Source organism: Stegostoma tigrinum, chromosome 18 (genome assembly GCF_030684315.1).
Source record: "Stegostoma tigrinum isolate sSteTig4 chromosome 18, sSteTig4.hap1, whole genome shotgun sequence".
NCBI classification, from domain to species: Eukaryota; Metazoa; Chordata; class Chondrichthyes; order Orectolobiformes; family Stegostomatidae; genus Stegostoma; species Stegostoma tigrinum.
Window position 1 is genome coordinate 62,493,604 of NC_081371.1, and position 21,418 is coordinate 62,515,021.

Sequence of the window (21,418 nt, forward strand, 5' to 3'; positions counted from 1 at the left end):
TAATTAAAAAGAAATAAAAGGTGAAGTGTTACTAAATTAAACATAGGATCTAATTAAACAACTCTTTCTAGATTAACTTTTACTGCAGAATGGTAGTTTGAGTTGCCAATTTTATAGTTGACCTTAAATTGTTCCCTAACTATATCTTTAAGAGTAATGCCTTTATCTATTAGTTTGCCATTTCTCAGAGTGGGTCAAGGTTTAATTTACTGGCCTGAGAAATGGTGGTTGGCAAAAACTTTGAAATGTTGTAGTGTAAAGAATATAAAAGCTGAGAGCTGGGATCAGCCATTCAGCCCTTCAAACCTGTTCTGGCATTGAATAAGATCATGGCTGATCTGAATTCTACCTTCCCATATTACCCCCTTCTCCCCAATTCTCTCAATATCAATTAATAAGTTTCTCTTCATCCTCCACAGGCGATAGGCAATTCAGAATTACAGCGTATTAATTGAGCTTATGTACATGCGCATGAAGTGGGTGGGATTGGATGGTTACCACAGCCATGAAGGGACACTTACTGATACAAGCCTGTAATCAGGTGAGTTTTGTGAACCTGTACAGTTTCACTTTGTGAATAACAGGAGTATAACAGTGTAAATTCTTAAGAAGTAATGGATAGCCTTTAATAGGGATGTTGACATCCCATGGTGCAATTGAAGACCTTCAGCAGGCAATTGATAATCATTTAAAGAATAGGAATAAAAAACATATGAGAAGTTAAAGACTATATTCTGACGAAAGGAAGCAGTTTGTAGGATTTCCGTAAACAGTGGTAAGCACAAGAATTGGGAGTAGTTTGGAACCCAGGACAGAATGACTAAGGGACTGATAAAGCAAGGGAAAAGAGAATCTGATTGCACGATAGTGAGAAACTAGACTGTAAAATCTTCTTTAAATTTGCCAAAAGGAAAATATAGCAAGAAACTTATGTCCAATAGAGGTGGATACAGGAGAATTTATAGATTTTTTTCTGTTCATTGATGGGAAATGGGTGCCATGATTATAACGGGGTTAGCCAGCTGGGCCTCACAGAATATGAGTTCCCTGATTGGGGCTGTTAATCTAGTATATATTGCCTATCCCTAATTGCCCTTGAGGAGGTGATGGTGTTGCAAAGTTGGTGTGTGTAAAATGATAAAACGGGGGAAAGCATTGCATCATCCATTTAAATGGTGATGTTTCCTCAGTGCTTAGAGTTAAAGTGGATGTCTGATTGGCAGCTTTACGTGGAGGCGCACACAGAGAGAGAGAGCCCGAATGGAAACATTTTGTATTGAGCAGCATTTTTACCAAGACAACAAGTTTTTTCAAATTTAGCCAATCAATTTAAACAAAGCCCTTAGATACTTAAAATCTGTCAAATTTAAATCTGATGGTATTGACAACACTGAACCAAACCAATTGTAAAAGAATTAATAGGTCATCAAACATATAAACATAAGGAAAATCAGGGAGAGCCAATGGTCACCTGAAGCAAAAACAAATCCACTATCTGAGAAATAAATTTGGCTCTCACAGAAAAAAATCGTTACGCTCTCTTGAAAAGAAACCATCAAAGGTACCATGGCATTTTTTTGTTTAGCTCAGGTTCCTCATGGAGGGAATTATAGGGAGAACATCGATGACAGCAAGGTCAGCGGAAGAAAGGCATTTGTGATTTGAGATCAACAGAAGAAAGACTGGAGAAGGAAGAATGTTCCAGAAGACACAGTCTGTGCAAACTTGGAGAGATTAAGTTTTAATTTATTGTTGTCTTATTAATTTGGTTTATGTAAGTGAGACTTGTGTTTATTTGAACGGCACTCCAATAAAATTTAGTTCAGTTAGGGAATAGTTAGAAATTAGGGAAGAATTCTTCAGGTTGTCAGTCGTTCTATTAGTTTCTTCACTGTTAGCGTTAAATAAAAAAAACGTTGCTTGTTACTTATAAAGTGACTATCAGGGACATTCTTTCATTTAACCTCCTCTTCTCTGTAACAATTTAACAGATTAGATGCAGTGAGTTGAGCTTCTCTCAGTCTTTCGGGTTTAATTATTAGAAGGTTCCTGTACTCCCACTGTAACAGATTGGGGGCTTGTGTTTTGATTTTAATTATCAGAGGGGTTAAACCTCCTGTTCCTCACAGTGGTGCACTGCCTTCTTGAACTGCTGCAGTGTATGTCCGGTAGGTTGACTTACAATGCCCTTAAGGAGGGAATTCCAGGATTTTGACCCAACAACACTGAAGGAACTTCCCCTTGAGGCTCACACAGAGATGTCCTGGGGCTGAGATGACTCACATCTGACAACCATGACCATCTTCCCATGGAACAGCAACTCATATTCCGCCTGGGAACCCTGCAGCCATATGGTATCAATGTGGACTTCACCAGTTTCAAAATCTCCCCTTCCCCTACTGCATCCCTAAACCAGCCCAGTTCATCCCCTCCCCCCACTGCACCACACAACCAGCCCAGCTCTTCCCCCCCACCCACTGCATCCCAAAACCAGTCCAACCTGTCTCTGCCTCCCTAACCGGTTCTTCCTCTCACCCATCCCTTCCTCCCACCCCAAGCCGCACCCCCAGCTACCTACTAACCTCATCCCACCTCCTTGACCTGTCCGTCTTCCCTGGACTGACCTATCCCCTCCCTACCTCCCCACCTACACCCTCTCCACCTATCTTCTTTACTCTCCATCTTCGGTCCGCCTCCCCCTCTCTCCCTATTTATTCCAGTTCCCTCCCCCCATCCCCCTCTCTGATGAAGGGTCTAGGCCCGAAACGTCAGCTTTTGTGCTCCTGAGATGCTGCTTGGCCTGCTGTGTTCATCCAGCCTCACATTTTATTATCACCATCTTCCCATGTGTCAGGTATGACTGTAATGAGGGGAGAGTTTGCCCCCTGATACCCATTGATTCCAGTTTCGCTCAGGCTCCTTGATACCACACTCAATTGAATACCGCTTTGATGTCAAGGGTTGTCACTTTCAACTCATCTCTGGAATTCAGTTCTTTTGTCCATGTTTGAACCAAGGCTGTAATTGAGGTCAGGAGCTGAGTGGCCCAAACTGGGTGCCACTGAGCAGGGTATTAATGACTGAAGTGCAGGATAGGGAAACAGCGAAGAAACTAAGCAATCTTTTCATCTGGCTTCAGTGGGGAAGGTAAAGAAAATGTCCCAGAAATGTTAGGAAACCAAGCGACCGAGGAAAATGGGGAACAAAAATAAATCAGTTTAAACAAAGGAGTATTACTCAGAAATGTAACTTGACTGAATGTGAATTTTTCCCCTCGACCACAGGAGAACCATGCTAATGTGTTGAAGAAGTTAGATAGAGGGGCAATGGTTGCATCTTTCATAATTCTACGGATCCTGGAGAGATTCCTGCTGACTGGAAAGTACCAAATGTAACCCCAGTGCTCAAACAGAGAGGAAGAGGGAGAACAAGAACAATAGATCTGTTAGTTTGACGGCAATAACTGGGAAGAAATTAGAATCTAATGTAGAGGATGTGATAACTGAATATTTCAAAAAGAACAGCAAAATTGGGTAGAGTCAACATGGATTTAGGGAAAGAAAATTATATTTGTTTATTGGAATTTTTGATGGTGTTACATGTAGCATAGACAAAGGAGGTCCAGGTGGATGTGAGGTGTTTGAATTTTCAGAAGGTTTTTGGTAAGGTCCATTACAGGAGGCTGGTAAACATAATTAGAGAGCATTGAGGTAATGTACAGGTCAGGATTGAGAAATGGCTAGTAGACAGAAAACAGAGGAGGAATGAACAGATCATTCTCAGGGTAGCAGGTTGTTACGAGTTGGGTGTGAGATTCACAACTGGTCACAATCTATGTCAGTGATCTAATTGTGGGGACAAATTGTAATATTGGCAAATTAATTGACGACATGAATCTAAGTAGGTGATTTAGTCACTGCAGGATTCCGAACCGCTGACCTGCTCTTGTAGCCACTCTATTTGTGTAGCAAGCCCAACTGAGTTTCTGGTCAATGGTAACCCCCATCTGGTGGGGGATTCAGTGACACTAACACCATTGAATGTGAAGTGGGCAATGGGTAGATTCTGACCTTTACCTATTCTTTTGTCGAGAACTGTTGTTTTCTTTCTCTCTGGGTTCCATCTCCAGCAATTGTTTACTCCTCTCCGTCCCCCGCCCCATCTCCATATATATATAAACCTTTTCTGTGCTACCATCAGTTCTGAGGAAGGGTCACTGGACCCAAAACGTTAACTCTGTTTTCTCCTTCACAGATGCTGCCAGACCTGCTGAACTTTTCCAGCAACTTTGTTTTTATTTCCGGATACTGACCCTGCTACAGTCAGAATGAAAATATTGTTAAGGTGTGCTAAATGGGTATAGTCAGTAGGGTTTGGTCTTTTCATTAAGCATAATTTGCCACCAGAGTTCAGGAGAAATAAATTGCTGTAGTATCAGTGGGGTAACATGAACAAGCGTTGGGATTATGTGCCCTGGTTATACTGAAATGTCAAACTCAGACTGTCTCACCAAGTTCCATTTCAGACTTTCATGGGAGGCTGGAAACCACATCTCTCAAACCTGTGGGCAATGGAATTCATCATTTTTTATCCACTCCACAACAGGAAGGAAGGTGCAGCAGACAAGAACGAAAACAAATGCTATGGCAACACAGTTTCAAATCCCACATTGCCAGATAGTCAAATCTGAATTCAATAAAAATCTGGAATAAAAAGCTAGCTTAATAGTGACCATGGTAACAGCTATCAATTATTGTAAAACCCATCTGGTTCACTCATATAACATAGTGTGGAGCTTCACTAATGTCCTTTAGGGAAGGAAGTTGCGATCCTCACCTGGTCTGGCGTACATGTGACTCCAGACCCACAGCAATGTGGTTTGCTTTTCACGCCTATCCTCTGGGTAATTAGGCCTGGGCAGTAAATCCTGGCCCAGTCAGCAACATCCTCATCCCATGTACAAGTAAGACACAACTTGCACTGAGAAGGAGGATAATTTTCAGATGAAGATGCTAGATGATGGGGAGCCAGTCCCAGTCAGTGAGCAGGCATGGTGACAGGGGAATGGGACACAAACATTAAGACAGGCAGCAGAGGTTTGGCTCCAAACCAGTTTGGACGTGGGAGAGGAGTCAGGACAGTGTCAGAGAGTTGAGCCCACAGGTAACCCTGGGAGAATGAGGGCTTCAGCAGCTGATGAGTTGGGATAGCAATGAACCCGAGTGATACTGTAAAGGTATAATAGTGTTTGTGATCATGTGAATATGAGACTGAAGACAATGTGTTTGTGTCTCCCAATATTTAATAAACTGCATACAGAAGATCATTGTTAGTTACATGTACCGACTCACACAGGATAGGGTTAACAACGACTTTAAACTGCACAAACTAATACAAGACACTGGGAGTGCCTCAGTGTACAGTTCTGGGCACTATATTATAGGAAAGGTGTGGATTTTTTTTCTTTATTCATTCACAGAATGAAGGCATCACTGGCTAGGGCAGCATTTATTGCCCATCCCTAATTGCCCAGAGGGCAGTTAAGATTCAACTAAATTGCTGTGGGTCTGGAGTCACATGTAGGCCAGACCATGTAAGGATGGCAGTTTCCTTCCCTAAAGGACATTAGTGAACCAGGTGGGTTTTTCCTGACAATTGACTATGGATCATAGTCATCATCAGACTCTCAATTCCAGATATTTATTAAATCCAAATTCCACCATCTGCTGTGGCGGGATTTGAACCAAGATCCCCAAAACATTATCTGGGTCTACAGTCCAGACAATAGCTTGAAGACAATGCCTTCCCTGAATGCATTGGAGAGAGAGTGCAGTCTCTTACTCTGGCTGTTTATAGGCAGAGAGCAGATCGTACTCCACCAACCTGTACTTATGAAGCCCTAAACAAACCTCTCCTGATGAACACAGCAGGCCAAGCAGCATCTTAGGAGCAGGAGGGCTGACATTTCAGGCCTAGACCCTTCAGCCGAAACATCAGCTTTTGTGCTCCTGAGATGCTGCTTGGCCTGCTGTGTTCATCCAGCTCCACACTTTGTTATTGCGGATTCTCCAGCATCTGCAGTTCCCATTATCCTCTGTGGATGTGTTTGCGCAGCGCATGCTGAACAATCTTGGGTGTGCCAATAATTCCAAAATAACCAATTGAAGATAGTCACATTTATACTTATGGCAGTGAGATATGTTTTATGTGAGTCGGGACCTCTTCTCTAGAAACAAACAGAACATGTCCAACACCTGTGCCTTTTCTCAATTACTCATCAGTTCAGGCAGCTATAGCTCCTTACCAATGCAGTAAGGGTGGTAGGGTAGTTCAGTGGTTACCACTGCTGCCTCACAGCACCAGGGACCTAGGTTCCATTCTACCCTTGGGTGTGGAGTTGCACATTCTCCCTGTGTCTGTGTGGGTTTCATCCCACAGCCCAAAGATATGCAGGGTAGGTGGATTGGCCATGCTAAATTGCCCATGGTGTTCAGTGATGGGTCTGGGTGGGATGCTCTCAGGTTTGGTATGGACTAGTTGGGCCAAAGGGGCCTGTTTCCAGACTGTAGGGATTCAATGAGAATCAACTTGTCATCCAACCAGCACTCTTTTCTTTTGTAGTATAAATGGTTGAGGTTGTTTGAAACTTGTCATTCTTGCATCGGTCCTGATGAGTGAAGAACCCTAAAATTTTAACCAGCATGTCTCTCTTTTCCTGTCTTCTGAAGAAGGGTCTAGGCCCGAAACATTAGCTTTCCTGCTCCTCTGATGCTGCTTGGCCTGCTGTGTTCAGCAAGCTCTACACCTTGTTATCTCAGATTCTCCAGCATCTGCAGTTCCTACTATCTGTCTCTCTTTTCAGCAGTTTTACTTTGTTCCACATGGGGGCAATCTAAACTGAGAAGAGTTTGTGTGGACAACTCTTCCTATGCATGTCAATTTAAATCTATGCCTCTCTTGTTATGAGTGGAAACAGCTTCTCCCTATCTACTACATCGTTTTGAAAACATCTATCAGATCTCTTCAGCTTTCTTCTCTCCAAAGACAACAGTCCCAATTTCATCAATCTATCCTCATGGCTGAAGTTTCTCATTCCTGAAACTCTTCTTGTAAATTGCTTCTGCACTCTCTCTCTAATGCATTCAGGGAAGGCGTTGTCTTCAAGGTATTATCTGGACTGTAGACCCAGATAATGTTTTGGGGATCTTGGTTCAAATCCTGCCACAGCAGATGGTGGAATTTGGATTCAATAAATATGTGGAATAGAGAGTCTAATGATGACTATGATCCATAGTCAATTAGCCAATCACTGGGGTGTACAGCCTCTATACCGGGCAATAGCTCTGGTCCAGAAAGACACACACATTGCTCAACTGTGGATGAATTTTTGGACTGACAACAAGGTGCTGTTTGTGAAAAATGCACTTCACGTGGGCACTGCCCAAAATCAGTGTGAAAGGACTTTCTTTACATCCTGTTCACAGTTTTGAGATACATTGCCTTTCTGAAGTATTTGAGATTTTCAAATCAAAGAGTTCCTGCATTTGGATGTAGGTTGGCAATTCCAGGAGAATACAACATCTCAGGAACTTCACAAAGTCCCGAATGCTCTGAAAATTGTACTCTCCAGCACCCACCTTCTCTGATCATCACCCCGTTCTGAGCTCCAGCCTTGGAAGTCACTGAAGGTCTTTCCACAGCCACCGACTGCTACAGGGAATGGTTCCAAGCTAATTCCAAACTGCTGATCAAGTCTCCGAAGGTCACATCTCTGTCAGGGGGGAGGGGAGGTTGGTATTGTTCCAGCTTTCTTCCAAGATCTTCATCAAAATGCATGTGTTACAAGCCGTATAGACAGAAAACATACCCAATGACTGGATGTTGATGTTGTTCCATCTGTTACTCCTTTCTCTTCAAACTTGCTCAGGAGTCCAAAGTGGAATCCAACCAATTACCTGCAGAAATAACAAACATCATTTTAGAAAGATTACATTGAATTTCCTTCAAAAACTCACATTGTTTGGTGATTCCCACATCACCAAATTCTCCAAGTTATTCTTAAAGGAGAAAATTTTTCAAAGCCTGAAATAAATATTGGACAACAGACTAAAGAACAAGGGGCTGGAGAGATGGACCCTCTGTTTTACAGCTGGTGTGTATGTGAAGGTGTGACCATGTGTTGGGTTGCCCTACCTGAGTGTCCAAGGTTGTGTCAGTGCCCCTAATTTCCTCCAGAACCTCAGGGTCTATTTTTGAAAGCAGTATCTGCTGATCCCAGGCACCCCTAATGACCATACAAACACAAGCTCTGGAGCTGTGCAGACATGTACGCCCAATACCACACACATCTCAACATTCATCACTGGGTGGAGAAGGGAATCCTGCTCGTTATACCCAAACATTCGGTCAGAGCACGGACCCTGGTCCAGGATCATATCTCCAGGATTAGAAGAGGTACAGTAAATAGGTATGCAATTGGTGAAGGATTGTCAAGCCAACCTGTCTGCCTGGACACATTTACACATTAGCATAGGTTTTAAGGAGAATATTTTTGGACTTTTATGAGTTACCTCACTAATAAAATTCTTACATTATAAGAAAAAATGGACAGAGGGGATTCTGCTGCAAACCCAGTCAACGGGACATCTGAAACCAGCTACCATCTCTGACTTTTGGACACAAGCCATTTGGCCCATTGAATCCACTCACATTCTCCAAAGAGCACCTCACCTCGGCCTACCACATAACCCTGCATTTCCCTTGGCTAATCTACATATCCCTGGACACTACGGGCAATTTAGCATGGCCTAACCTGCACATCTTTGTGCTGTGGGAGGAAACATGAGCACCCAGAGGGAATCCACGCAGATACACATCAGAGGAGATTGTGCAAACTCCACACAGACTGCCACCTGAGGCTGGAATCAAACCCAGGTCCCTAGTGCTGTGAGGTAACAGTGCTAATCTCTGTGCTACTCATTGACAAGTAACGCCACTTGCACTTACTGCTCTCTGAGCAGAGAGAAGTTGACAAATACTGTGGTGATACCAAGCAAGTTAAGACACCATTTAAAGACAAATAATCAAACTCCTGCAAACAAACACATTGAGGTTTTTAAGAGCTTGTCAGAACAAAACATCAAGAGTGTGTGTGGGAGTCAGATAAAGTTCAAGAAGCTGGTTAGCTGGTGAGGGGCAGAGCTTGTGGCAACATGGAAGAACACCAAGCCCATTGATAAAACACGACTCAGGCCTGGATGTAGACAAATTATGGGTGTGATGTCAGGAGCTGTGAAACAGATTACCAAAATTCTACTCTGAATTTTTTTTAGATTAGATTCTCTCTGAATGGAGAATTAAAGGGAGAATGTCAGCCGATATTGAGTAGGTACATCCGGAGAGACCAATAACCAGTGGGTGACCCTGTGATCGGGATCCTTCCCAGATCAAACAGCTGTGCACCCGTACCAGCAGACTCAGGTTCCCCCAAAACCCAGGAAACTGCAATTTACTTTTTCCATGAATATTTATCAAAATAGATGAGTTGAACAGATTTTGAAAAGGTGGCTGTGTATTTTTGCTGGTGGATTTGAAACATTAATGCTTATGATCCTTCTTTAGCATGCTATATGCACGATGGAGCAAATCGCCTGACAAAACCCCAACCATAGCAAATGCAAATCAATGAGACATCCATAAGCAATCAGTTCAGCTGGTGAAAGCGAGTGTGCTATGGAATTGTTTGTCTCATTGAAGGGTTCCTTGAAAACAGTGGGAACCACTAAGCTAGAATGTATTATCATAAAGACAACTCAGCAATACATCACAAACCTGAGCGCCAGGAAGACACGGATAGCTCTATGTTTGAATTTAATTATTTATGAGCTATGAACACACAGAGGATGGGAAAGGTTTGAAACTCTCTTCGACATATAGCAGAGGATGCTGGATCAGTATTAATTTTAAATCTGAGATAGATACACTTTTGCGAAGCAAAGCTATTCAGGGAAATGAGCAAGGAACTTAAAATGTTAACTCCCTCTCATTAGATGCTGCCAGGCCTGCTGAGTTTCTCCAGCAATTTCTGTTTTTGTTTCTGATTTCCAGCATCCGCAGTTCATTGTTTTATTTATTGTAGGGATACACAGTTAGGCCAGAGATCAGCCATGATCGATTTAGGTCGGGGAATAGGCTGGAGGGGCTGAATGGCCTATTCCTGTTCCAATGTTTCTAACCAGAAAAGCTAGGCCTGTGATTAATTAATGTTAGTTGGTGAGCTCCGGGGATAGCTGCCACAGCCGGTCTCCACGGTGATTCTCCCAGTTCTGATCACTGAACATTATTGAGCAGAATTACAGGCAGATGAAGCCACTGAAACTATTCTTAACCTCTCAGGGACTTTCTCACTCACATTTCTGGTGAAAATCTTTTTCCAAGGATGATGACTTCAGCTTGTACAAGGGGGCATAGCTACAAGTTGAGGGGTGATAGATTTAAGACAGATATCAGAGGCAGGTTCTTTACTCAGAGAGTGGTGAGGGCGTGGAATGCCCTGCCTGCCAATGTAGTTAACTGAGCCACATTAGGGGCATTTAAGCAGTCCTTGGATAAGCATATGGATGATGATGGGATAGTGTAGGGGGATGGGCTTAGATTAGTTCACAGGTCGGCGCAACATCAAGGGCCGAAGGGCCTGTTCTGCGCTGTATTGTTCTATGTTCTATGTTCTATGTTCCATGTTCCATGTTCTATGTTCTATGTTCTATGTTCTAAGCTATGCAGCTGCCTGTCCTTTCAATTTTCTCCATTGCAACATCCATCTGAATCAGAGTTTAACCATTCAGATTTGAAGGAGCAAAACAGAATTAATTGTAAATATTTCAGAATGGCATCACCAGTCTATTGGTAACGAATGATGAATGGCATGAGGGAGCAGGAACTTGCCAGCCAGCAAATTGGTACCTTGGTGGCATTTAACTCTTTTCCAGTCAGCGAGAGGGGAGCTGCAGCTGGAGTTTAATGTTAATTCACTCACACCGGGCTATTACTACCCCTGACCTCTCTATAGAGCACAAAGCATATGAAATAGCAGCTGGTGGGGGGGGGGGGGGGGGGGCATGCAGTTCTTCATGTCAGCTTCACCTTTCAGCACAGCCTCACTTCCATTCTCCTGTGTTACTCCCTTATCCCATAATTCAGCTTCCAACAGCTTATCCATCTCCGATTCCATTATACAGGAGTGGGCTAGGCAGAGTTGATAGGGAGATGCAGTTCCTGCTTGTAAAAGGAGCAACTGCAAGAGGAGATAATAAAATGTGAGGCTGGATGAACACAGCAGGCCCAGCTGCATCTCACGAGCACAAAAGCTGACGTTTCGGGCCTAGACCCTTCATCATCTCTGATGAAGGGTCTAGGCCGGAAACGTCAACTTTTGTGCTCCTGAGATGCTGCTGGGCCTGCTGTGTTCATCCAGCCTCACATTTTATTATCTTGGATTCTCCAGCATCTGCAGTTCCCATTATCAACTGCAAGAGGAGCATTGTTTTCAAGTGATGTGCAAATGAAGCAAGGGTGATGTGTACAAAATCTTTTTCACCCAGTGAGTAGTTAGGGTCTAGAATCCACTGCCTGGAAATGTGGTGGAGGCAGATTCAATTGAAGCATTCAAAAGGGTATTGGATGTTTTGTTTTTGATAGGTATAGTGTGCAGGGATGTGGGAAATAGTTAGGAGATTGGCTCTAGAGGATAGAAACAGTGCAGGCATGATTGGCTGAATGGCCTCCTGCACTGTAATAATTCCGTGATTCTGTGTGTTACTCACTTACTGGGCATTCACAACTCTCTCACTGAGAATATTTCAAATATTCCCAACCCTTTGAGTGAGGCTAGCTCCCTTCACCTCAGTCTGAAGTTATTAGCACCCTCTCTTGTGACTGTTACTCTGGGCTGTAACTTTCACATCGTTAAGAATACCATCCCAGCAGCTGCCGAGTCAAGGCCTTTAGGAATTTTATACATTTCAATAAGATCACCACTTGTGTTTCTCAACTCCAGAGAATACAGGCCCACGTAGATGCAACAGTCAAGAAGGCACAACAACGCCTCCTCTTCCTCGGGCCAATCAGGAAATCTGTCCATAAGGTCCCTCACCAATTCCTACCGATGCACCATTTAAAGCACACTGCCCGGGTGCACAACAGCCTTGTACAGTAACTGCTCTGCCCAGGACCGTAAGTAACTACAGAGGGTGGTGTGCACAGCCCAGACCATCACAGAAACCAACCTTCCATCCATGGGCTCCATTTACACAGCTCACTGTTGCAGACAGGCAGCCAACATCATCAAAGACCCATCGCACCCCGGTAATGACCTCCTACAGCCTTTCCCATCAGGCAGGAGATACAGAAACCTGAACACACACACCAACAGGTTCAGGAACAGCTTCTTCCGGGCTGTTATTAAACTGATGAATGGGCTCTGTGCCCTCAAATAATGCCGATCTTGCTAATGTTGATCTTGCCTCATGCACATGCTACACGGTGTATAACCCTGGTTATTATAGACCAACCTGTATGCCTCACTCTGTCTAAGATTTTTTTCACCCTATAATCTATATGTCCTTGCCCATAATGCTCGCAAAGAAAGCTCTTCACTGTAGTTATGTAAATGTGAGAATAAATCAAGTCAACCAATCAATGTGCTCAATCTCCCAATCCCAGAATCCAACTAGGGTACCTTTCATGCACTCTCTCTTTGGCAATAAGACCCTTCCTTCGATAAGGAAACGAAAACTGTGCACAACACTCCAGCTGAAGTCCCATCAAGGTAATTGCAGTGAAGATCTCATTTCGTGTGTGTAGTCGTGAGTGCCTGAAGAGATGGAAATAGCCCCAGCCTATTCAGCCTCTCCCTGTAGCTCAAACCCTCCAACCCCAGCAACATCCTGGTAAATCTTTTCTGAGCTCTTTCAAGTTTCACAACATCCTTCCTTTGGCAGGGAGACCAGAATTGCATGCGCTACTCCAAAAATGGCCTAACCAATATCCTGTACAGGCACAACATGACCTCCCAACTCCAATACTTAATGCACTGACCAATAAAGGTACGCAAAGCAAATGCCTTCTTCACTGTCCTATCTCCCTGCATCTCCACTTTCAAGGAACTATGCACCTGCACACCAAGGTCTCTTTGTTCAGTAACACTCCCCAGGCCCTACCATTAAGTGTATAAGTCCTGCCCTGATTTGTCTTTCCAAAATGCAGCACCTCACATTTATCTAAATTAAACTCCATCTGCCACTTCCCTGTCCATAGAACATAGCACATAGAACATAGAACATTACAGCACAGTACAGGCCCTTCGGCCCTCGATGTTGTGTCGACCTGTCATACCAATCTCAAGCCCATCTAACCTGCACTATTCCATGTACGTCCACCTGCTTATCCAATGACAACTTAAATGTACTGAATGTTGGCGAATCTACTACCGTTGCAGGCAAAGCGTTCCATTCCCTTACTACTCTCTGAGTAAAGAAACCACCTCTGACATCTGTCCTATATCTTTCACCCCTCAATTTAAAGCTATGCCCCTTCGTGCTCGTCGTCACCATCCTAGCAAAAAGGCTCTCCCTATTCACCCTATCTAACCCTCTGATTATTTTATATGTCTCAATTAAGTCACCTCTCAACCTTCTTCTCTCTAATGAAAACAGCCTCATGTCCCTCAGCCTTTCCTCGTAAGACCTTCCCTCCATACCAGGCAACATCCTAGTAAATCTCCTCTGCACCCTTTCCAAAGCTTCCACATCCTTCTTATAATGCGGTGACCAGAACTGTACGCAATACTTCAAGTGTGGCCGCACCAGAGTTTTGTACACCTTCACCATAACCTCTTGGTTCTGGAACTCGATCCCTCTATTAATAAAAGCTAAAACACTGTATGCCTTCTTAACAGCCCTGTCAACCTGGGTGGCAACTTTCAAGGATCTGTGTACATGGACACCGAAATCTCTCTGCTCATCTACGCTACCAAGAATCTTACCATTAGCCCAGTACTTTGCCTTCCGGTTACTCCTATCAAAGTGCATCACCTCACACTTGTCTGCATTAAACTCCATTTGCCACCTCTCAGCCCAGCTCTGCAGCTTATCTATGTCTCTCTGTAACCTACAACATCCTTCGGCACTATCCACAACTCCACCGAACTTAGTGTCGTCTGCAAATTTACTAACCCATCCTTCTACGCCCTCATCCAGGTCATTTAAAGAAGTGACAAACAGCAGTGGACCCAACACCGACCCTTGCGGTACACCACTAGTAACTGGTCTCCAGGATGAATATTTCCCGTCAACTACTACCCTCTGTCTTCTTTCAGCAAGCCAATTTCTGATCCAAACTGCTATATCTCCCACAATCCCATTCCTGCACATTTTGTACAAGAGCCTATTGTGGGGAACCTTATTGAACGCCTTGCTGAAATCCATATACACTACATCAACCGGTTTACTCTCATCTACTTGTTTGGTCACCTTCTCAAAGAACTCAATAAGGTTTATGAGGCACGACCTTCCCTTCACAAAACAGTGCTAACTATCCCTAATCAATTTATTCTTTTCTAGATGATTATAAATCCTATCACTTATAACCTTTTCCAACACTTTACCAACAACTGAGGTAAGGCTCACTAGTCTATAATAACCAGGCTTGTCTCTACTCCCCTTCTTGAACAGGGGAACCACATTTGCTATACTCCAGGCATCTGGCACTATTCCTGTAGACAATGATGAGTTAAAGATCAATCTCAAAGGCTCGGCAATCTCCTCCCTGGCTTCCCAGACGATCTGAGGATAAATCCCATTCGGCCCAGGGGACTTATCTATCTTCACACTCTGTAGGAGTTCTAATACCTCTTCCTTGTGAACCTCAATCCCACCTAGTCTAGTAGCCTGTATCTCAGTGTTCTTCTCGACAACATTGTTGTTTTCTCGAGTGAATACCGTCGAAAAATATTCATTTAGTGCTTCCCCTATCTCCTCTGACTCCACACACAACTTACCACTACTATCCTTGATTGGCCCTAATCTTACTTTCATCATTCTTTTATTCCTTAAATGCCTATTGAAAGCCTTAGGGTTTACCCTGATCCTATCCGCCAACAACTTCACATGTCTCCCCCTGGCTCTTCTGAGCTCTTTCTTTAGGTCTTTCCTGGCTACCTTGTAACCCTCAAGTGCCTTAATTGAGCCTTCACATCTCATCCTAAAATAAGCTTTCCTCTTCCTCTTGACCAGAGGTTCCACTTCCTTCGTAAACCACGGCTCCCGCGCTCTACAGCTTCCTCCCTGCCTGACAGGTACATACTTATCTCGGATACACAGGAGCTTTTCCTTGAATAAGCTCCACATCTCTAATGTGCCCATCCCCTGCAGTTTCCTTCCCCATTCTATGCTCCCTAAATCTTGCCTCATCTCATTGTAATTGCCTTTCCCCCAGCTATAACTCTTGCCCAGTGGTATACACCTATCCCTTTCCATCACTAAAGTAAACATAACAGAATTGTGATTGCTATCACCAAAGTGCTCACCTACTTCTAAATCTAACACCTGGCCGGGCTCATTACCCAGTACCAAATCTAATGTCGCTTCTCCCCTTGTTGGCCTATCTACATACTGTGTCAGGAAGATCTCCTGCACACACTGGACAAAAAACTGGCCCATCTGATCAAGGTCTCATTGTACTCTGAGGTAACCTTCTTCACTGTCTATTACACCTTCAATTTTGGTGTCTTCAGAGAAAGGGTTAATATTTCATGTGGGTTCAGTGGAGCTCAGCACAGCAAGCGGCCTCTGAATGGTCAGGCTCCTGCATGATACTAACCATATGAAGGGGAATGAAAACAGAAGAAGGCAAAAGACCCAGAAGCTAGTTGCGTCGATCTGTCTCTATTCTGCTGCTTGGAAAATACTTCTTTAACTCTCTATTGAAACAGCAAGGATAAGCTACAAGGAAGTGATGTAACCTCTAAAAATTATTGGTCAGACGTCATTGGAGTATTGTGTTCCATTATAGGCACCTCACTTAAGGAAAGATATTAAAGTCCTGGAGAGTGTTCGAAGGAGATTTACTAGGAAGATCCCAGGAATAGGGGATTCAGATACAAGGAAAGATTAGAGAGGTTGGGCTTATTGTCCTCGGAGCACAGAAGATTAAGAGGTGACCTTAGTGAGGTATTTAAAATTATAAAGAATTTTGACAATAAAGAAGGACATTGTGTTTCCAATCACTAGTGTGTCAGTAACTAGGGATCACAATTTCAAGACTATCAGCAGGAGAGCTAAAACTGAGATGAGGAGAAACATTTTTGCTCAGAGAGTTGTTAGGATTTGGCATAAGCTGCCTGGGAGAGTGCTGGATGCGAATTGCATGGGAGCTTCAAAAGAGAGCTGCACTTTTCATTTGAAAGCGATGAAGTTCGAGAGCAATGGAGATAGAGTTGAAGAGTGGGACTGACTAGATAGCTCCTTTTGGGAGATAGAACAGAACACAATAGGTCAAATGTCCATAAAATTCTGTGATTTTAAACTTCAGGACAATGAAAGACCCCTGAATCTAACCACACAAACAGTGAATTAAAGACAAATCATCACTGAAACCAATTCAAAGGGTGAAGCTGATGAACACAGCAGGCCAAGCAGCATCTCAGGAGCACAAAAGCTGACGTTTCAGGCCTAGACCCTTCATCAGTGCTCCTGAGATGCTGCTTGGCCTGCTGTGTTCATCCAGCTCCACACTTTGTTATCTTGGATTCTACAGCATCTGTAGTTCCCACTATCACTGAAACCAATTCATCTAGTTTTGTGACAACAAGGCGCAAAGCTGGATGAACACAGCAGGCCAAGCAGCATTGGGGGAGCAGGAAATCTTGATGTTTCGGGTCTAGACCCCTCTTCAGAAATGGGGGAGGGGAAGGGAGTTCTGAAATAAATAGGGAGAGAGGGGGAGGTGGATAGAAGATGGATAAAGGAGAAGATAGGTGACCAGCGATAACAGCTCCATTCAAAACATCTGAAATCAATTCACTAAAGATAGAACTTAGGGGTGTGAAAATGGAGCATGGTTGGTCTGGAATTATTGCCAATTAACTTCCTGATGGTGTCCATGCCTGCACCCTCACTGACACTGGTATGAAACAAATATGGTTGGTAGACAAATAACATCACAGTCACTCTGCCCAACATTGCCCAGATATCTGGGTAAATGGTTTGAGCCAATTTTGACACTTCAACAGAATTATTCTGTTCTGTCTAACTGGACTCGAAACATTACCTCTGTTTCTCTTTCCACAGAGGCTGCCAGACCCACTGAATTTTGCCAGCATTTTGATTTTTTGTTTCTATTTTGATTAACAATTGATCATTATTTCCAGGAAGTGGTTGTGTAAAAATGAAACCTTCATGTCTCTGAATGTCAGTTTACTTTGTAAAAATTACTGACATTTAAAAGCAAACAAATCTCTAAGCTACTGGGTGGCACAGTGGCTAGCATTGCTGTCTCACCGCGCCAGGTTCCTGGGTTCTGCTCCAGCCTTGAGGTTCTGTGTGAAGTTTTCACATTCTCCCCATGTCTGTATGGGTTTCCTCTGGGTGCTCCAGTTTCCTCCTGCAGTCCAAAGATGTGTAAGTTAGTTGGATTGGCTGTGCTAAGTTGCTGGAAGTGTCCGGGAATGTGCAGGTTAGATGGGTTACCCATTGTAGTTATGCGTCTGGGTCTGGGTGGGATGCTTTTCAGAGGTCAGTGCAGGCTTGATTGGCCAAATAGCCTTTTTGTGCAGTGTACAGATTCTATGAATACTTGAACTGCCTAAAGCCTTGACTTGTTTATAAAGAGGAGCTTTATACTTTCACTGCTGCTGGTGGCTATGTCTCTGTCAGGACATCTGTACATCTCTGTCATGGTCTCCTGGTGCCTATTTTATTCAGGGAGCTTACCAGAATAGTACTGACCAGGAGTCACATAGCTCCCCTCTGATCTTACTCCTCCTCCTTCACTGGAGGAATGCACTCTTTATACAAAGTGTTAAACTGAGTCACTATCTGCTCATTAAGACGAACGTAATGAGGCCATTCATAGAAAACTTTGAAGAGCTATAATCACTGTTGATCGCAATCAACTTCAAGAAAACGACTACTCATCGTTGTTACTTATGGAATCTTTCTGAGTCTAAATTGGCTGCTCAGTCCCCAGCATCACAACAGTGACTACACATCAAACATTCCTCCATTTTTTATGGTCCTTGCAAAGATCTGGAGCTCACGTTGTGGGTGAGGTTGTTGACTTGCTCACCGAGCTGGCTTGCTCTCATTCAGGCGTTTCATCACCATGCTCGGTAACATCATAATCCAATGAAGGCCGCACTGATGATGTTACCGAGCATGGTGTCAAAACGTCTGAACTACAGCCAGCCCGCTCGGTGAGCAAGTCAACAACCTCATTCCTCCATTGGCTGGAAAATGTTTCTGTTTTGAGAGATGATGATGTATTTTTTGATCATCCCAGCTCTGAATTTCCACGAGTTGCTAAGCAGCAGCTCCCTGCGATCACTGGGCAACAGATTCCTCCTCACCTCTCGCCTCTTTCACAGTTTGATCAGATTTCAGGTTTATGTCGTTTGAATTGTGTGAGATCTCTAACCTGAGCTAAAACTGCAGTTTCTTATTTCATAGAGGGTTCCATCAGGTCACAGTTAATGAGCTGACAGAGTGCTAACAAGCAGGAGAACTGCGAATTCTTTCCAGCTCAGTTCATCAATCTATCCTTGTTACTCTATTTATTTAGAAAGGAGGTGACTTTCAGAACAGTGTTCACTGTCAGGACTGAAAATCCCCAGTGAAGGTCTGCACCAGTTGGAGAATATGGATTCAAACCACCCAGCTTAGCACGAGGGCTGCACTGTCAGGGACATTATGCCAAGGCACTGACTGTTCCTCTCAACAAGATCCCACAACAATATGGGAAGGTGAACGGAGATATCCTAATGCAAATATGTCCCACAGTTAGAATACTCACAATTGAGATAATTTGGCATTTTATTTCAGTGTTGCTTGTGGGATCTTCCTGTGCACAAACTGACTGTTGAGTTTCCTTCATTACAGCAAGACTGCACCTCAAGAGTACATCTCTGACTGGAAAGTATTTTCAGAGATCCTAAAAATCTCTGAATTAAAGCAAGTACTTTCTTTTAAAAAATACAGGCGGCTCCATGGAGTGTGAGAGCTGTCGTGATGTGTGTACAATGACAGCCACTGAGCTGGTCTGATGTTATACTTTCAGGCATGTTGCATTTTCTCTGTTGATGCACTAATTGAATGCAGCCTTTGATACCGGGACACGTTGACAGCTGAAATGTCACAAATTGGAGCCAGACGGCACACTGTAGGCATTACAGGCAGCTTGAGAACCAGATCTTCGTAACGAGATGCTCCAGTTGCCCTCCCATTGTGGTACTGAGAAGCCTTTGCAAACACTTGCTACTCCAGGAAACAGCGAGAAAATACCCTGGGTCTGAGAAGCGGCCAAAAGCCACCTGCTTATTTCTAGGCCACTGTTGACATTCCTTCTCCTTCCTTTCTGCATATTGCTGAACGCAGGTTACAATGATGCTGATTAAAAATGATTGCAAGACTGTATGAATCAGAATTTTGTATCTCTTTATGAATAGGAAGGGGATGGATGTATTGTTTAAAAAAAGTAATAAATAGTTCATCAATGTTGCTGACGTGATGTTTTTTCCTAATTCTGGCACTCCGGCTCTGCCCTCCACAATACCACAACATTTACTTTCCAAGGTCATTCTCAGTAATAAACGAAGCTGCACCCCACACTTCCATGGTTTGCTGTACAATTATTATTGCGTCAGTTGAATAACATTTTTTTTCTGTGACAATAACTGCCTAAATGTAATATGTGCCCCTTCAGTACACAGATCACGTGTGCAATACAGGACGAGGGCACAAAGCAATGTCATTCTGAGGAATTAATCATTAGGAATGTGCTCATGGCCCAGGAACAGGCCATTTGGTCTGGATGGATAGTGTGAAAGCAGATACAACCCTTCGACCGAGAATCTGACCGTTACTTTTGGGCATTGGTTCCAGCTGCCCACTTTGTGTCGGCTACGCAAAAGCAGCATTTATTATGGCAACTGCACAACACATCACAGCCCCAGATACTCACTGCCATCAAAACGACAGCGTTCCCATTCAATCTGAACAAGGAGCCAATGAGACGGTAAAACATTAATCGGTGCGAAAATTCCATTTGGGAGAAGGTGACAAATACTGGAAGGGCACAACACCTGAAAAACTAACTTAGAGATGGTATGAACTGCCGATGCTGGAGAATCTGAGATAACAAGGTGTAGAGCTGGATGAACACAGCAGGCCAAGCAGCATCAGAGGAGCAGGAAAGCTGACGCTTTGAGCCTGGGCCCTTCTTCAGAAAAATGAAGACGGGCCTGAAGATCTTTTTGAAGATCTTTGCAGACCTGAAATGTCAACATTCCTGCTCCTCTGATGCTGCTCAGCCTGCTGTGTCCATCCAGCTCTACACCTTATTACCTGAAAAACCAGGTCAGTGTTTTTGTGCAAACGTAAAATCATAGAGAAATGGGAGCAGGCCTAGGCCATTCAGTCCTTCAAGCCTGCTCCACCATTCAGCATGATCATGGTTGACCATCCAGCTCAGTGCCCTGTTCTCGCTTTCTGCCCAAACCACTTGTTCCCTTTAGCTGAGAAATATACCTGCCTTCTTCTTGAAAACATTCAATGGTTTTGGCCTCAACCACTTTCTGTGACACAGTATTCCACAAGCTTTCTTCTCTCTGGGTGAAGACATTTCTCATCTCAGTCTAGTCCTGTTAGAATGCTATAGGTTTCTTTGGGAACCCATCACCCACTCCCTCCCCCACCCCTTCACACCACCTCCTCCTCACCCCTCCCCCCCATTCTTCTAAACTCCAGTGAAAATATTCTTACCTGATCCCCAACTGATCCCAGGCCATCAGTGGATCTCAACAAAAGCCTTGTACCTTCCTCTGGCCTGGCGGATGTACCTAGTCATTCCTGATAAAGATGGTCATTGCTATATTTCTGGAATTAAAGTTAAAGCTAGAGGGCCAAGGCTACATATTTGGACCCTTATTTCCATTGCAAAGCAATTAACTTCCAGTTCACACGTCCTTCCCCAGTATCAGGCAGTGCTTTCCCTAACTGCATTGTGGATCTACTTACAGCACATGGACTGCAGTGGTTCAGGAAGGCAGCACAATCCCAGCTTCTCAAGGGGCAACTAGGGGCAGGGAATAAATGCTGGGCCCGGCCAGTGACACCCAAATCCCATGAATCAATGAATAACATTCATG

The 21,418-nt window shown here is 43.8% G+C and overlaps 1 protein-coding gene across 2 annotated transcripts in view; it reads right to left on the minus strand.

The window, feature by feature from the left end:
• The window catches only part of nav3 (neuron navigator 3), an 824,703-nt gene that overhangs the window by 682,977 nt on the left and 120,308 nt on the right, over positions 1 to 21,418 (minus strand). Inside the window, exons 2-3 of one of the 2 annotated variants that reach the window (XM_059652602.1) lie at positions 7,868 to 7,955; positions 7,638 to 7,771 (exon numbers count right to left, since the gene is read on the minus strand). The gene's annotated coding sequence lies outside the window, so the exon portion shown is untranslated. Of the gene's footprint in view, positions 1 to 7,637; positions 7,956 to 21,418 lie in introns of both variants that reach the window. The other variant, XM_059652603.1, reaches the window with a different exon arrangement.